The following is a 13774-nucleotide window of genomic DNA, read 5'->3' as shown; positions in this document are numbered from 1 at the left end:
TGTTCCTATATGTCCATGTGGATAAGTTTATGCACTTAGGATTAAACATAAAGGACCCTCATAAAAAGAAGCATTTAGTGATCAATTGGGCTAAGGCTATACAAATTCATCCTAATTATGAAGGTTTTTCATATCTTATTTCCTCTTTCATGTTAGTGGTATACTCTATTATAAATAACTTTTTTCCACCTTGGTCTTGCCAAAATCCTAGTCATTCTTATAGTTGAGTAGAGATGTCAAAGTGGGGGATTTTTTTGCATTTGAAGATTATACAAAAATTAGGTTGTATGGAGAAGATGTTTCCCCTTATAGGTTACCATGTTTTGTACCTATGGGGTTCTTCACATTAGAATTCATTAGACAAAGTTTAAATCTAGACTAAGTGCATTTTTTGCTAGCTAAAGATTGATATATGTTCAAGCTACCCAGGCCTGTTGGACCCTTTTATTATTAATAACATACAATCTATGGAAGAGGTAGAGAAAAAGCTTCAAGAGATGCAATTTCACTAAGGGGATAAGTGGTCCTATGACCCTCATCAAATTATTTCAAAGAGGAGGGTGGAGAATTCCTATGCAGCATATGTACATGAATCTAGACCTGAAATTGAAAAACTTGTTAATGGTGGTCAATCCTAATCACGAAATAGTATGGAGGTTGAAACTCCTCATCCTACAGAGAAAGTATTAAAAAAATGAGTTGAAGATGTCATCGATCTGGCTGAAACTTCCCAGAGTTCTAAGAAACCAAAGATGCATAAGAAGAAAACATAATTTGAGCCTTTGGTGGAAAGGACTTCTACTGAAATTGGTTTCCAGTCACAGCTGGAAGGCGTAAGATGTGTACTTTCCTCTCCCATTCCTAAAGAGGCTAGACAGACTTCCTTTACCATCTTGAAGGAGTGTTATGAGAAAATTGAAGAGAGGAATAGAAAGATCAGGGAAAATGTTACTACTTAGCTAGAAGCTCAAACAGTTTCATAATATCACACTAGATTATTTTCAGCTATGGACTTGGAAAGAAATCAGTTGAGCCTTTCATTCTCACATCCTTCTACACTAGAAGTTTCATCTACAACTAGATTTACAACTGTAACCTTGACTGTAAATGAAAAATACATTTTACTACCAGATAAATTAATATGCACATGAAAACTGGAGAGTGTTGGAATTATGACATATGTATTGTACTTGATGGCAACCCACTTGTAGTAGAACAACTCACTTGTATATGGTAATGAGATGAATCTACGTAACTAGATGAATCTACAAGAGAGATATTAGATGTTACAGAATTCATGGCAGTTGTGTTTACAGATGTGACAAAATGCAGGGCAGTTCAAAGGAATCATTTCAGAGGTAATATGGAAAATTACAGTGTAACAGGTTTATTCAGAGCTAGCAGGGCTACAGAAGAATAGGAAGATGGAACTAAGGTCCATTAATCAGAATAAATAAGGTAAAGGAAAAGGTTGATGTAAAGAATTTTAAGAAGTATACGCAGGTGCACTTAGTCAAAATAGTGTATACACGCTGGTCCATAGAACAAAAAGCACGTATACGTATGCACGCACTTTCATAGAAGGAAAAACAAGTATGGGATGGAAAATCAAGGTTTTGGTCCAAAGTATTGGTCCGAGGTATATGGCCCAAGGTATATGGTCCGAGGTATTGGTCCTAAGTGGTTTTGGTACAAGGTATTGAGAAAGGCCTAAAACTATATAACGAGGAGAAGATCATTAGGCCAGGTATAAAAGTAATGAATATCTTATAAATTGTGAGATCAAAAGAAAATATGCATGTTATGGGTTTATGGTGCTTTGCTTCATCTAAACTAAGGATGAACCTTAGCGGTTGATGGGGATGAGATGATGGATCAAGATCATGAGAGCTAAAATGAATTATTATTATATGGTTTGATCATGGATAGTTTAGATCTGAATGCTAACGCATGATTTACACTGTAAATATTCTGATGTGGGTATGTCTGAAGTCTGAAGATGCAGTGAAGTTATGAAGTAAGTATTTGTAGATCTGTATGCTAGTTCACTTTGGTGAAGGTGTGTATACACGCTGGTTTGGCTCTTCCAAGTAACATATGCAAAAGAAAAGCTTGATGTTCAAGGATGACTGATCTATCAAATCATTGCTGCTATTTTACTACTATATTTGAATGAAGTCTTCTTAGATCTAAATGTAAAACTGAATGCATAAGGAGTTTGATATTTGATAGATTGATTGTATAAGTGAGAAGAAGTGATCTTTGTTGTTGCCTGTGTAAAGATCTGTAAGTTGACAGTAGATTTTCAGTATATTTTTGGTTGGTACAAACATGATTCAAAAGTTTATGTTTGCAGTAACTTTGGAGGTATACACAGGTTTGATTAATGGAAGTAGCATATACACACAGTCTGGGTTCTATTATCACTCCAAGAAACTCTCCTAGGTTGTAGCTCGGAGATGCTTGGTAACATATAATATTCAATATTGTTCTCTGAACTATTGGAATAAATGATGGCTTGGATCAAGTTAGATAACCATTTCAGCTCTATTCTCACTCAAGGCATGCATGAACACTCTCACCAATACAAGGCTTTAGACCACTAATGCTCAATAATTTATAAATTCAATGGATAGATGGATAATACTGACTATACCAATAGATTGCATACATAAACATAAATGAATGGCTAGCTATAGGCAGCAAAAGAGAATACTGGTTGTACAAGTAGATGCACATATGACCACATATGAATGGCTAGCTACAGACAGTAAAGAAGCTTGCAAATCTAATTCATCAAAGCAGAGATAAGATGACACTTATCTGGCAGTAGACACAAAAGAAAACATGAACAAATTGTTCAAGTGCAAGCCTAGAACAACAAAGAGAATGGACATTAAACATATAATGGCAAAAGAATCTTATATTACTAAAATGGATATGAGAAGCTTGAAGGAATAGAGGAGTAATAATCTCCAGAAGTTGAACCTCTATTACATCTTACTTTCAGTTATTTACAGCATGTTTACAATGCTCTTGATCTCTAAGAGGTTAGGAGTCTTAATCTGTCTGATCTGCATTGTTAACTAATTTGATTCCCTCTATAGGAAAGCATGGCTTAGAGGATTATTCTTCTAACAACAGAGTAACTGTATTCGGATATTTTGGCTACGCTGGCAGGACTGTTGATCATCCATGATGTTTGTTTGATGAGTTGTGCTGGGCTATTGATGTGATGTGCTTCTTCTCAACCTCTATGTCAGTTTGGGAAGGAGCTACGTGTGGTGTGGTCCTTTCTATGATTTAACAATGCATACATTCTATTAAAGTAGAACATTGCTACCCTCTTGTGGACCTCCGTTAAAATAATGAATATTTCTACTTTAAATAGAAAACACAAGAGTGTTGATAATTCCCACCCCTCTCTATCCTTTTCGGACTTCCACAGCCCTCAAAAATGATTAATTCCTTTATTAGGTCTGCCGTTGGGGTTATCAGAAGTCGAATTCAACCCGCTCCCTTTGTATTTCGTTGAAAAATGAAAATACATTAAAACTGCGAAAAAACATTGAAAATGGGCCTTTCGCAGACCTCAAATTTTATGTATTTCACTTCTCGGACCCTTTTGGGTCCAAGCTTCATCGCAATTAGCGCTGCCCTATTTCCCATTGCATCTCGTTATATAAAAAAATACACTAAAATTCATTGAAAAATGGCTTTGGTGCAGACCTGAAAGATTATACATTTTGGTTCTGAAACCCATCGGGTCCGGGTCTCATCGCAATTAGCGCAGATATATGCAGAGGCCCCACCACATGGTTTCTTCCGATAATGATTAGCCAATGTGATGTGGACCATCAATCTACAGGTGTAATTGACGGTCCACGTTGAATTGGTGATCGCTATCGCTCATTCCACACAACCTACACCGATACTTCGCTGATATCTCTACCAATACTTCTGCCAATGTGACCCAGCGATAACAATCATTGGCGATCATTGATCAGCGATGTCCAGCTTCGATTGCCACTGCTTGGGACAACCAATTTGTGATTTTCCGCTTAGATCTAGGCAATTGATCAGCCAGATCTAACGACATCTGTGCATTCTTGGGTTTTAGGCTTGCGATAAGGGTTTTTGACTGATTTTGAAGTGTTTTAGCCTCCCGATAGTGCATTTTTCCCTTCCAAGGGCTCTCCTCCCTTGCTTATTTTGATCTTGGGATGATGTTAAGCACTTTTGAAGATTCAAAGAGAATTTTTGGATCCCTTTGCATGATTTTAAGCAAAATTTGGAGACTTTGGGAGTATTTTCAATCCATTTTGCTGCCAAACGCCAATAAAGCTAACACTTGCTCCTTCTACGGATGAAAACCTCCCTATGAGGTTTCAAGAGCTACAGATCAATGTCTTTCCTATAAAAAACAAGATCAAATCTTCCACCTGGTGTCGTATTGGGCATGGAGTCTATTTAACATGAAATAAAAACTTGGAAACAACATATTTACAATACCAAGGCTTGAAAGCCTTAACTGAAATAAATTTCAAAGAACAGCCCATTTAATGGGCCATAAAAAACATCTCCTCCTTCCTTTGATGCATTCCTTCTGAGAAAACAGTCACCAAACTGAAAATTGACCCTTTTTACCTTTCTATAAAAGGTTTCTTTCTCTTGGTCAATGTGTATATAAGCCAATTCATCAAAGACTTGCAAAGGCCTATTGATTTGATCCTCTACTTCAAAAACTTTCCAACATTTGATATTATCAGGCAGAGATGGTCTATATTTCACCTCCTCTCTGTATTCTTTCAGCCTTGGATGTTTTTATTGGGAGCTTTTGTACACCTGCTGAATAATAAGGTCTACTTCATACTTTTTTCTGTCATTTGTGACCTGAAAATTTAATATGAAATATGAATCAATGCATTCTTGTGTGGGGGACATAAGAACTTCACCTATTCCTACAGCTTCCTCAGAGCAAGCCCCATCAAAGAACATGTCCCAAATATGTGGGCCTTCCTCCTCTGTGATCTAGCAAACTGATTTTTTAAGCTGCATAGAGGCCAACTGATAAGGCTTGGTAATTTCAAGACCGAGCTTATCCATGACAGCCTTGGGCATTGGGTTATGGTTGGCTCTAGTGTCCAAAAGGAATTTGTGAAGGATTTTATCATGAATAGAAAAAGAAACGTAGAATTATGGGGAGTTGTCCTCACAATTTTCAATAATTGGGCTAAGAATAACAGCTAGTTGGTCATCTTGCAGATTTACATAGTCAGTGGAAGCTTGGATGGCATTAGGCTCAAGAGCCTCAAGGATAGATTTCTTGAAGGACTCATTCTTCACTGGTTCAATCAGAGTTATAGGTATTCTTAGCTTCTAAATTTCTGATTGAAAACTAAAAGAGGAAGGGGACTTGTCAAGGCCTCTTACCTCTATGGCTGGAGCTTTGAGGATGATAGGATCAACTGCTAGTTTCTTCTACTTATTAGCTTGCTGTTCTGCAGGGACAAAAAATTTATGAACATGAGTCTCCTTGACATCATTCATCTTCGACCTCAGATTATATCTTTGCTGAACTTCAATTTGTAGAACATCTTTACCATCCCATTGTTGGCTAATCTAGTCATTGAATAATGACTTCTCATAGGCAGCTTTGGTTAAAAAAGTAGCGCTGCCTTTATCTTCCATACAATGGATCTCATCGTCTTCTTCTAAACGCTCTTCTTCCATGATTGCATTCTAAAAATGGACCTTGAACCTTTGGTCTTCATTGGCATTCTTGTTTCTTTGCAGGATCTGCAACTGGTCATTTTCTCTTCTATATGGATTTGGATTTGGAGGAGCACAGGTATTAGGAACCCTTCCTTTCCCAGAATGCTACTCAACCTTTAATTTAGAAACTTTAGAGGCTAATGACTCTATCATCTTGGCCATTTTATCAATCTTGGGAACTGAAGATGATGAAGGCTCGCCCCTCTGTCTTCTTTTATCAGCATTACCTTTGAGCTTTTCTGTATCCATGATGTTTGATTCTACTTCTAGGGATGCGTCTTGCATATCAGTCAAAGAAGCACATCGCCTCTCCCTCAATAGTAAACAGAAGTCAGAATCAAAGGCACTGGCATAGATGAGTCTAGCAGAGGTAGTGGTGGGTTTCATTTCAGCTGGTATCTTGTTGTACATGCGGTTAAATATCTTATTAAAATCAAACAACAGCTCACCATTTTCCCTCTGTAAGTTCCCAAACTTAGTGTGGTAGTAAGGGAAATCCCTTTTATCCCCCCAATTCTTTAGGAATGCATCATCTAAGGCATCAATATCTGCTCTAGATGTTGGGGTCAGTTCCCTGAACCATTTTCTAGCCTCTCCATCTAGGCTTTGGACAAATAATCTCATCCAGTCATCATCTTCACTAATGTCTAGGTTATTAGCATAGCTATAGAATGCCTCAAGATGTTCTTCAACTGAAACACCTTCAGTTCCAGTGAGCTTAGGAATATACTTCTGATATGCTCTAGTAGGCATAGCATTCAAAGGAGTGGGCAATATTAGAGTTCCATACCTAGCAGCTATGATTCTTTCCATTTTGGTAGCTGCTTGTGGACCTTCCATAGCTATGGTAGCTAAAAGAGTATTAACAGTCTGAATGATAGAGGGCCGAGGAGTGATTGATAGCACTAAAAGAGTATGATGGATAGGAGGTGAGGTTTCCTTTGGGCATACAACAAAAGGAAAACCTAAAGAATAATGAGCTTTATGAATCTCTAAGAGTTTTTCTTCGCTGCTAGTATTAGAAGCTATACTCTCAACATATATTTGTTCTATTACAGACCTTCCTTGGAGAGATATAGAAGATTGTTTAGGTTTACCTAAACCTGATGTCCTTTCTGCAATACCTTTCTTTCTTTGATGATCTTTTCAGGGTCAAGTATTGGGTCAGCTTGTGACTTCTGAGTATTTCTCTGAGTATGCCTCAAAAACTAAGCCAGAACTATGAAGTGGATTCGCCAAGAGGTTCGGCCTCTAGTAGAGTCGCCGGATAGATGATTACAACCAAAAAAGTGCCCATACTTTGTCTATCATCAAAGCTGGATCTATGTCATTTCCCAAGGAAGCTAAGCTTCAGTTTCCTCTCCCCGGAAATAGTGCCAATTATGTTATCACTCCAAGAAACTCTCCTAGGTTGTAGCTTGGAGATGCCTGGTAACATATAATCTTCAATATTGTTATTTGAACTATTGTAATAAATGATGGTTTGGATCAAGTTAGATAACCATTTCAGCTCTATTATCACTCAAGGCACGCATGAACACTCTCACCAATACAAGGCTTTAGACCACTAATGCTCAATAATTTACAAATTCAATGGATAGATGGAGAAGAAAGACCGTACCAGCAAATTACATACATAAACATAAATGAATGGCTAGTTACATGCAGCAAAAGAGAATACTGACTATACCGACAGATGCATATATGACCACATATGAATGGCTAGCTACCGACAATAAAGAAGCTTGCAAATATAAATCATCAAAGCAGAGATAAGATGATAGTTATATGGCCTTAAACACAAAATAAAACATGAACAAACTATTCAAGTGCAAGCATAGAACAACAAAGAGAATGGAAATTAAACATATAATGGAAAAATAAGCTTATATTGCTAGAATGAAGATGAGAAACTTGAAGGAACAAAGGAGTAATAATCTCCAGAAGTTGAACCTCTATTACATCTTACTTTCAGCTATTTATAGCCTGTTTACAATGCTCCTAAGCTCTAAGAGGTTCAGAGTCTTAATCTGTCTAATCTGCATTGTTAACTGATTTGATTCCCTCTATAGGAAAACATGGATTGGAGGATTATTCTTCTGACAATAGAGTAACTGCATTGATATATTTTGGCTGTGCTGGTAGGATTATTGATGCTCCATGATGTTTGTTTGATGAGCTGTGCTGGGCTATTGATGCGATGTGCTTATTCTCAACCTCTATGTCGGTTTGGGGAGGAGTTGCACGTGTTGTGCCCCTTTCTATGATTTAACAAGAAATACATTCTGTTAAAGCAGAATAACGCTGCCCTCTTATGGACCTCTGTTAAAATAATGAATATTTCTACTTTAAATAGAAAACACAACAACACTAAGAATTCCTTCCCCTCTCTATCCTTTCCGAACTTCAACAACCCTAAAGAATGATTAATTCCTTTATCGGGTCCGCCCTTGGGGTTATCGCAAGTCGCATTCGACTTGCTCCCTCTGTATTTCGTTGAACAACAAAAATATATTAAAACTATGAAAAAACATTGAAAATGGGCCTTCCGTAAACCTCAAATTTTATGTATTTCACTTCCCGGGCCCTTTCGGGTCTGGGCTTCATTGCAATCGGAGCTGCCTTGTTTCCCATTGCATTTTGTTATATAACAAAATACACTAAAATTCATTGAAAAATGGCTTTGGCATAGACCTGAAGGATTATACATTTTGGTTTTGAAACCCATCGGGTCTGGGTCTTATCGCAATCGACGCACATATATGCAAAGGCCCCGCCCCATGGTTTCCACCGATGCAATGTGGGCTTTTGATCTGCACGCGCAATTGACGGTCCATGTTGAATGAACTATTTCTATCACTCATTCCACACAACCTGCGCTGATACTCCACCGATATCTCTGCCGATACTTTCACTGATGCTTTCGCTCGTGCGACCCGACAATAGCGATCATCGGTGATCATTGATCGGTGATGTCCAACTCCAATTGGCACTGCTTGGGACCACCGATTTGTGATTTTCTACTTAGATCTGGGCCATTAATCAGCTAGATCTAACGGCAACTATGCATTCTTTGGTTTTAAGCCTGCGATAAGGGTTTTTGACTAATTTTGAAGTGTTTTAGCCTCTCGATAGTGCATTTTTTCCCTTCCAAGGGCTCTCCTCCCTTGCTTGTTTCAATCTTAGGATGATCTTAAGAACTTTTGAAGATTCGAAGAGCATTTTTGGATCCCTTTGCATGATTTTAAGCAAAATTTGGATACTTTGGGAGTATTTGGAATCCATTTTTGGGCCAAATGCCAACAAAGCTAACAAGTTCAGCCAAGTAGCGTATATAGTCTGATGCATGGTTTCTGAGGTTATAACTGGTGCTAAATGATGATGAAGGTTTCTAGGTTGAACACAATGTTTTGGTGATAGTGATCTGATTGTTTCAGATTAACTGCATGTTGGTTGATGAAGTTTGAGTTTCTTAATTTCTGATGGGTTATTGATGAGTGAAGGTCTTCATATGTCTTGATATGTGCCAGGGCATGCAGTCTGAAAATTCATTAAACATGGTCCCTGGTGGAAGAGTGGAGTTTTTCTGTAAGCTGGCACCTACGTACTACTAAACATATTGGCTAGTACGAGAGCTAGGGGTTGTAGCTCCCTTCCAGTAAAAGCTGGAGAATGAGAGAAGGTTGTAACCTTCTGCAAGTAGAAGCACGCGTACTGATATGAGTCTGCACCAATATAAGATTGTAAATATATTTCCTTATTATTAAAAGAAGACAGAGACGAAAACAGTAGGTGGTTTTCACCCACATTGGGTTTCCACCTTAAAACTTGGTGTTCATGTGTGTTGCTTATGTGTGATACTTTATTCTGCTTTTACTGCACTGTCTAATAAGTTACCGATGTACTGGTTTAAGATGAACACATGATAAATTGTCTAAATGACAAGTTCTCTAGATATATGCTGGTTTCTCTAATCACAGTTGCGTGTACATGCTATTTCAGTTCACTAAAGAAGCATACATAAATTTGTTTGAGAAATAAAATTATTGATCTAATAGTACTAATTCATCCCCCTCTGAGTATTATTTCCAACAATTGGTATCAGAGACGATTCCTTCAGAAGAAGCCCGATCGCTTGGAGGAAGATCCATCAAGATGAATAATCACGAAAGCATGGGATCCATCAGACCGCCAATCTTCGATGGGAGAAACTTTTTTATTGGAAAATAAGAAACACAACCTATCTACAATCTCTTGGAACAAATGTCCGAGAAATTGTGGAAGGAGGATATAAATTTCCAACATAAATTCCTACAGGAACGTCAGATAAAAACCAATATGAAACCAATGCCAAAGTTGTCAATACTTTATTGGGAAGTTTGTCACAATCAGAGTTTTTCAAAGTCATGTGGCTCAAATCAACCAAAGAGGTATGGGACAAAATCATTTAGATCTACGAAGGAGGCTCTCAGGTAAAACTTGCTAAGCTTCAAACTCTCAGAATTGAGTATGAAACTCTTAAGATGCATAGTAATGAGAGTATAGCTAGTTACTTCTTATGTATAGATGAGGTTGTTAATTGTATGAAGAATCTGGGTGAAGAAATAAAGGAAGTTACCTTAGTGGAGAAAATTTTGAGATCCTTGTCTGCTAAATTTGAATCAAAAGTGTCTGCCATAGAAGAAACACAGGATCTGCAGAATATCACTATGACATAGCTTCACAGAATCCTAACTGCTCCTGATATGAGAGAATCTGCATTTAAAGCTTCAGAAAAAGGAAAAGAAAAGGAAGAGCACAGTGAATCAGGACACAACCTGTGTTAATACTCCACTGATACCTCCGCTGATACTTCCGCCGATGCTTCCGCCGGTGCGACCCGATGATAGCGATCATCGGTGATCATTGATTGACGGTGTCGAGCTCCGATTGCCACTACTTGGGACTGCCGATTTGTGATTTTCTACTTAGATTTGGGCTGTTGATCTGCCAGATCTAACAACAGCTATGCATTCTTGGGTTTTAAGCCTGCGATGAGGGTTTTTGACTGATTTTGAAGTGTTTTAGCCTCCCGATAGTGCATTTATTCCCTTCCAAGGGCTCTCCTCCCTTGCTTGTTTCAATCTTCGGATGATCTTAAGAACTTTTGAAGATTCGAAGAGCATTTTTGGATCCATTTGCATGATTTTAAGCAAACTTTGGAGACTTTGGGAGTATTTGGGATCCATCTTTTGGCCAAATGCCAACAAAGATAACAAGTTCCACCAAGTAGTGTATATAGTCTGATGCATGGTTTTTGAGGTTACACCTAGTGCTAAATGATGATGTAGGTTTCTGGGTTGAACACACTGTTCTGGTGACAGGGATCTGATTGTTTCAGATTAACTGCATGTTGGTTGATGAAGGTTGAGTTTCTTAATTTTTGATGGGTTATTGATGAGTGAAGGTCTTCATATGTCTTGATATGTGCCAGGAGCATGCAGTTTGAAAATTCATGAAACATGGTCCCTGGTGGAAGAGTGGAGTTTTTCTGTAGGCTGGCACCTACGTACTAGTAAACATATTGGCTAGTATGAGAGCTACGGGGTTGTAGCTCCATTATAGTAAAAACTAGTGTATGAGAGAAGGTTGTAACCTTCTATAGGTAGAAGCATGCGTACTGGTATGAGTCTGTACCAATACAAGATTGTAAATAGATTTTCTTATTATTAAAAGAAGACAGAGACGAAAGTAGTAGGTGGTTTTCACCCACATTGGGTTTCCACCTTAAACCTTGGTGTTCATGTGTGTTTCTTATGTGTGATGCTTTATTCTGCTTTTATTGCACTGTCTAATAAGTTACTGATGTACTGGTTTAAGATCAACACGTGATAAATTGTCTAAATGACAAGTTATCTAGATATACGATGGTTTCTCTAATCATAGTTGTGTGTACATGCTATTTCACTTCACTGAAGTAGCATACATAAATATGTTTGAGAAATAAAATTATTAATCTGATAGTACTGATTCATCCCCCTCTTAGTATTATTTCCAACAATTGGTATCAGAGCCGGGTCCTTCAGAAGAAGCCCGATCGCTTGAAGGAAGATCCATCAGACTGCCAATCTTTGATGGGAGAAACTTTGTTTATTGGAAAATAAGAACCACAACCTATCTACAATCTCTTGGAACAAATGTCTGGGAAATTGTGGAAGGAGGATACAAATTTCCAACAGAAATTCCTACATGCACATCAGATAAAAAGCAATATGAAACCAATGCCAAAGCTATCAATACTTTATTAGGAAGTTTGTCACAATCAGAGTTTTTCAATGTCATTTAGCCCAAATCAACCAAAGAGATATGGGACAAAATCATTTAGATCTACGAAGAAGACTCTCAGGTAAAACGTGCTAAGCTTCAAACTATCAAAATTGAGTATGAAACTCTTAAGATGCATAGTAATGAGAGTATAGCTAGTTAATTCTTATGTATAGATGAGGTTGTTAATTGTATGAAGAATCTGGGTGAAGAAATAAAGGAAGTTACCTTAGTGGAGAAAATTTTGAGATCCTTGTCTACTAAATTTGACTCAAAATTGTCTTCCATAGAAGAAAAATAGGATCTGCAGAATATCACTATGACACAGCTTCACAGAATCCTAACTGCTCTTGAGATGAGAAAATGAGGTCCATCAGATATGAGAGAAGCCACATTTAAAGCTTAAGAAAAAGGAAAAGAAAAGGAAGAACATAGTGAATGAGGACACATTTTAGATGAAGAAGATGAGGTAAATTTTGTCAAGAAGCTTCAATGGGGTTCTGAAAGGTTCAGAGGTAAGCTACCTTTCAAATGCTTTGCTTATGGTAGAGTTGGTTATTATGATGCCAGATGTCCTCATAGAGATAAATATGAAAAAGGAAAGGAATACGCAAAACAGAATAGGAAACAAGTTTTGAATAGAAGGAGTTACTATACTCATGAAGATAGCGATGGTTTATCTAATAGTGATGAAGATGAAACTGGTCAAGATTACATACTTCTCATGGCTTATTATAGCGATGATTTTTGGGATAGTTTAGAAGAGGAAAACTTTCATGAAGAAATCTCTAAACTCAAAATATGTTTAAAAGAAAATAATATGATCATAGATACCTTGGCATACTAACTCGTTGAAAAAGAAAAACACAATGAAAAACTAGAATGTGAAATTGTAGGTCTAAGAAAAGATCTTGAGAAAACAAAAACTCTCAATCTTAGATTTGCTAAAGGATCGGAAACTTTAAATTAAATTATCAAAATTTAGTGTTCTCCTCTGATAAAGACAGCCTTGGATATACTGAAGAAGCATCTCAATCACAGAGGTCATCAACCTCCACCAAAAGCTATCTTGATGTAGCAAAGACCAGTAAACAGTATGACAATCGTCAGAAAAGGCATAAAGTTGATCACCAGGTAAATAATACTCAATCCGCTCCAAGCAGGAATATCAATAGAAGCCAGAACCAAACTCATGCAAATAATACTTAGTTTGCTCCAAAGATGAATATCAATAGAAACTACAATCAACAGGTAAATAGATTCGATAGTCGTAGAAACTTCTTTAAGGGGAAATGTTTTTCATGTCATAATTTTGGCACAAAGTTGCTCAATGTGTTGCTTACAAAACCATCATGACTAGAGAAGCACGAAATGAAAGGAATGTAATAGGGATAAAGAGAAGTTCCTATAATAACTTTTCTCCTCTTGAAAATGAAATAGAATTCTCAATTGGTAACAACTTTGGTCATGAAGAATCTAAATGCAGGAGAAAAATTCGGCAAACACATTGGAGAAAACGCCATTAAATACCAAGATATGGAGAAGGAAAGAATCTCAAACAAAAAGATGTGGTATAGCCTTGTATGCAGAAGCATAAGAAAATCAGTGTACATCAACAGTGGATGCTCCAAACATATGATAGGTGACAAAGAGAAACTTCACTAATATAATGCCTTAGAAAAAGAAAACAATGTCT

This window comes from Pinus tabuliformis, chromosome 2_2, assembly GCF_031772625.1.
Source record: "Pinus tabuliformis cultivar Carrire ecotype Pingquan chromosome 2_2, CPIR1, whole genome shotgun sequence".
NCBI classification, from domain to species: Eukaryota; Viridiplantae; Streptophyta; class Pinopsida; order Pinales; family Pinaceae; genus Pinus; species Pinus tabuliformis.
This window is presented reverse-complemented; position numbering follows the sequence as displayed.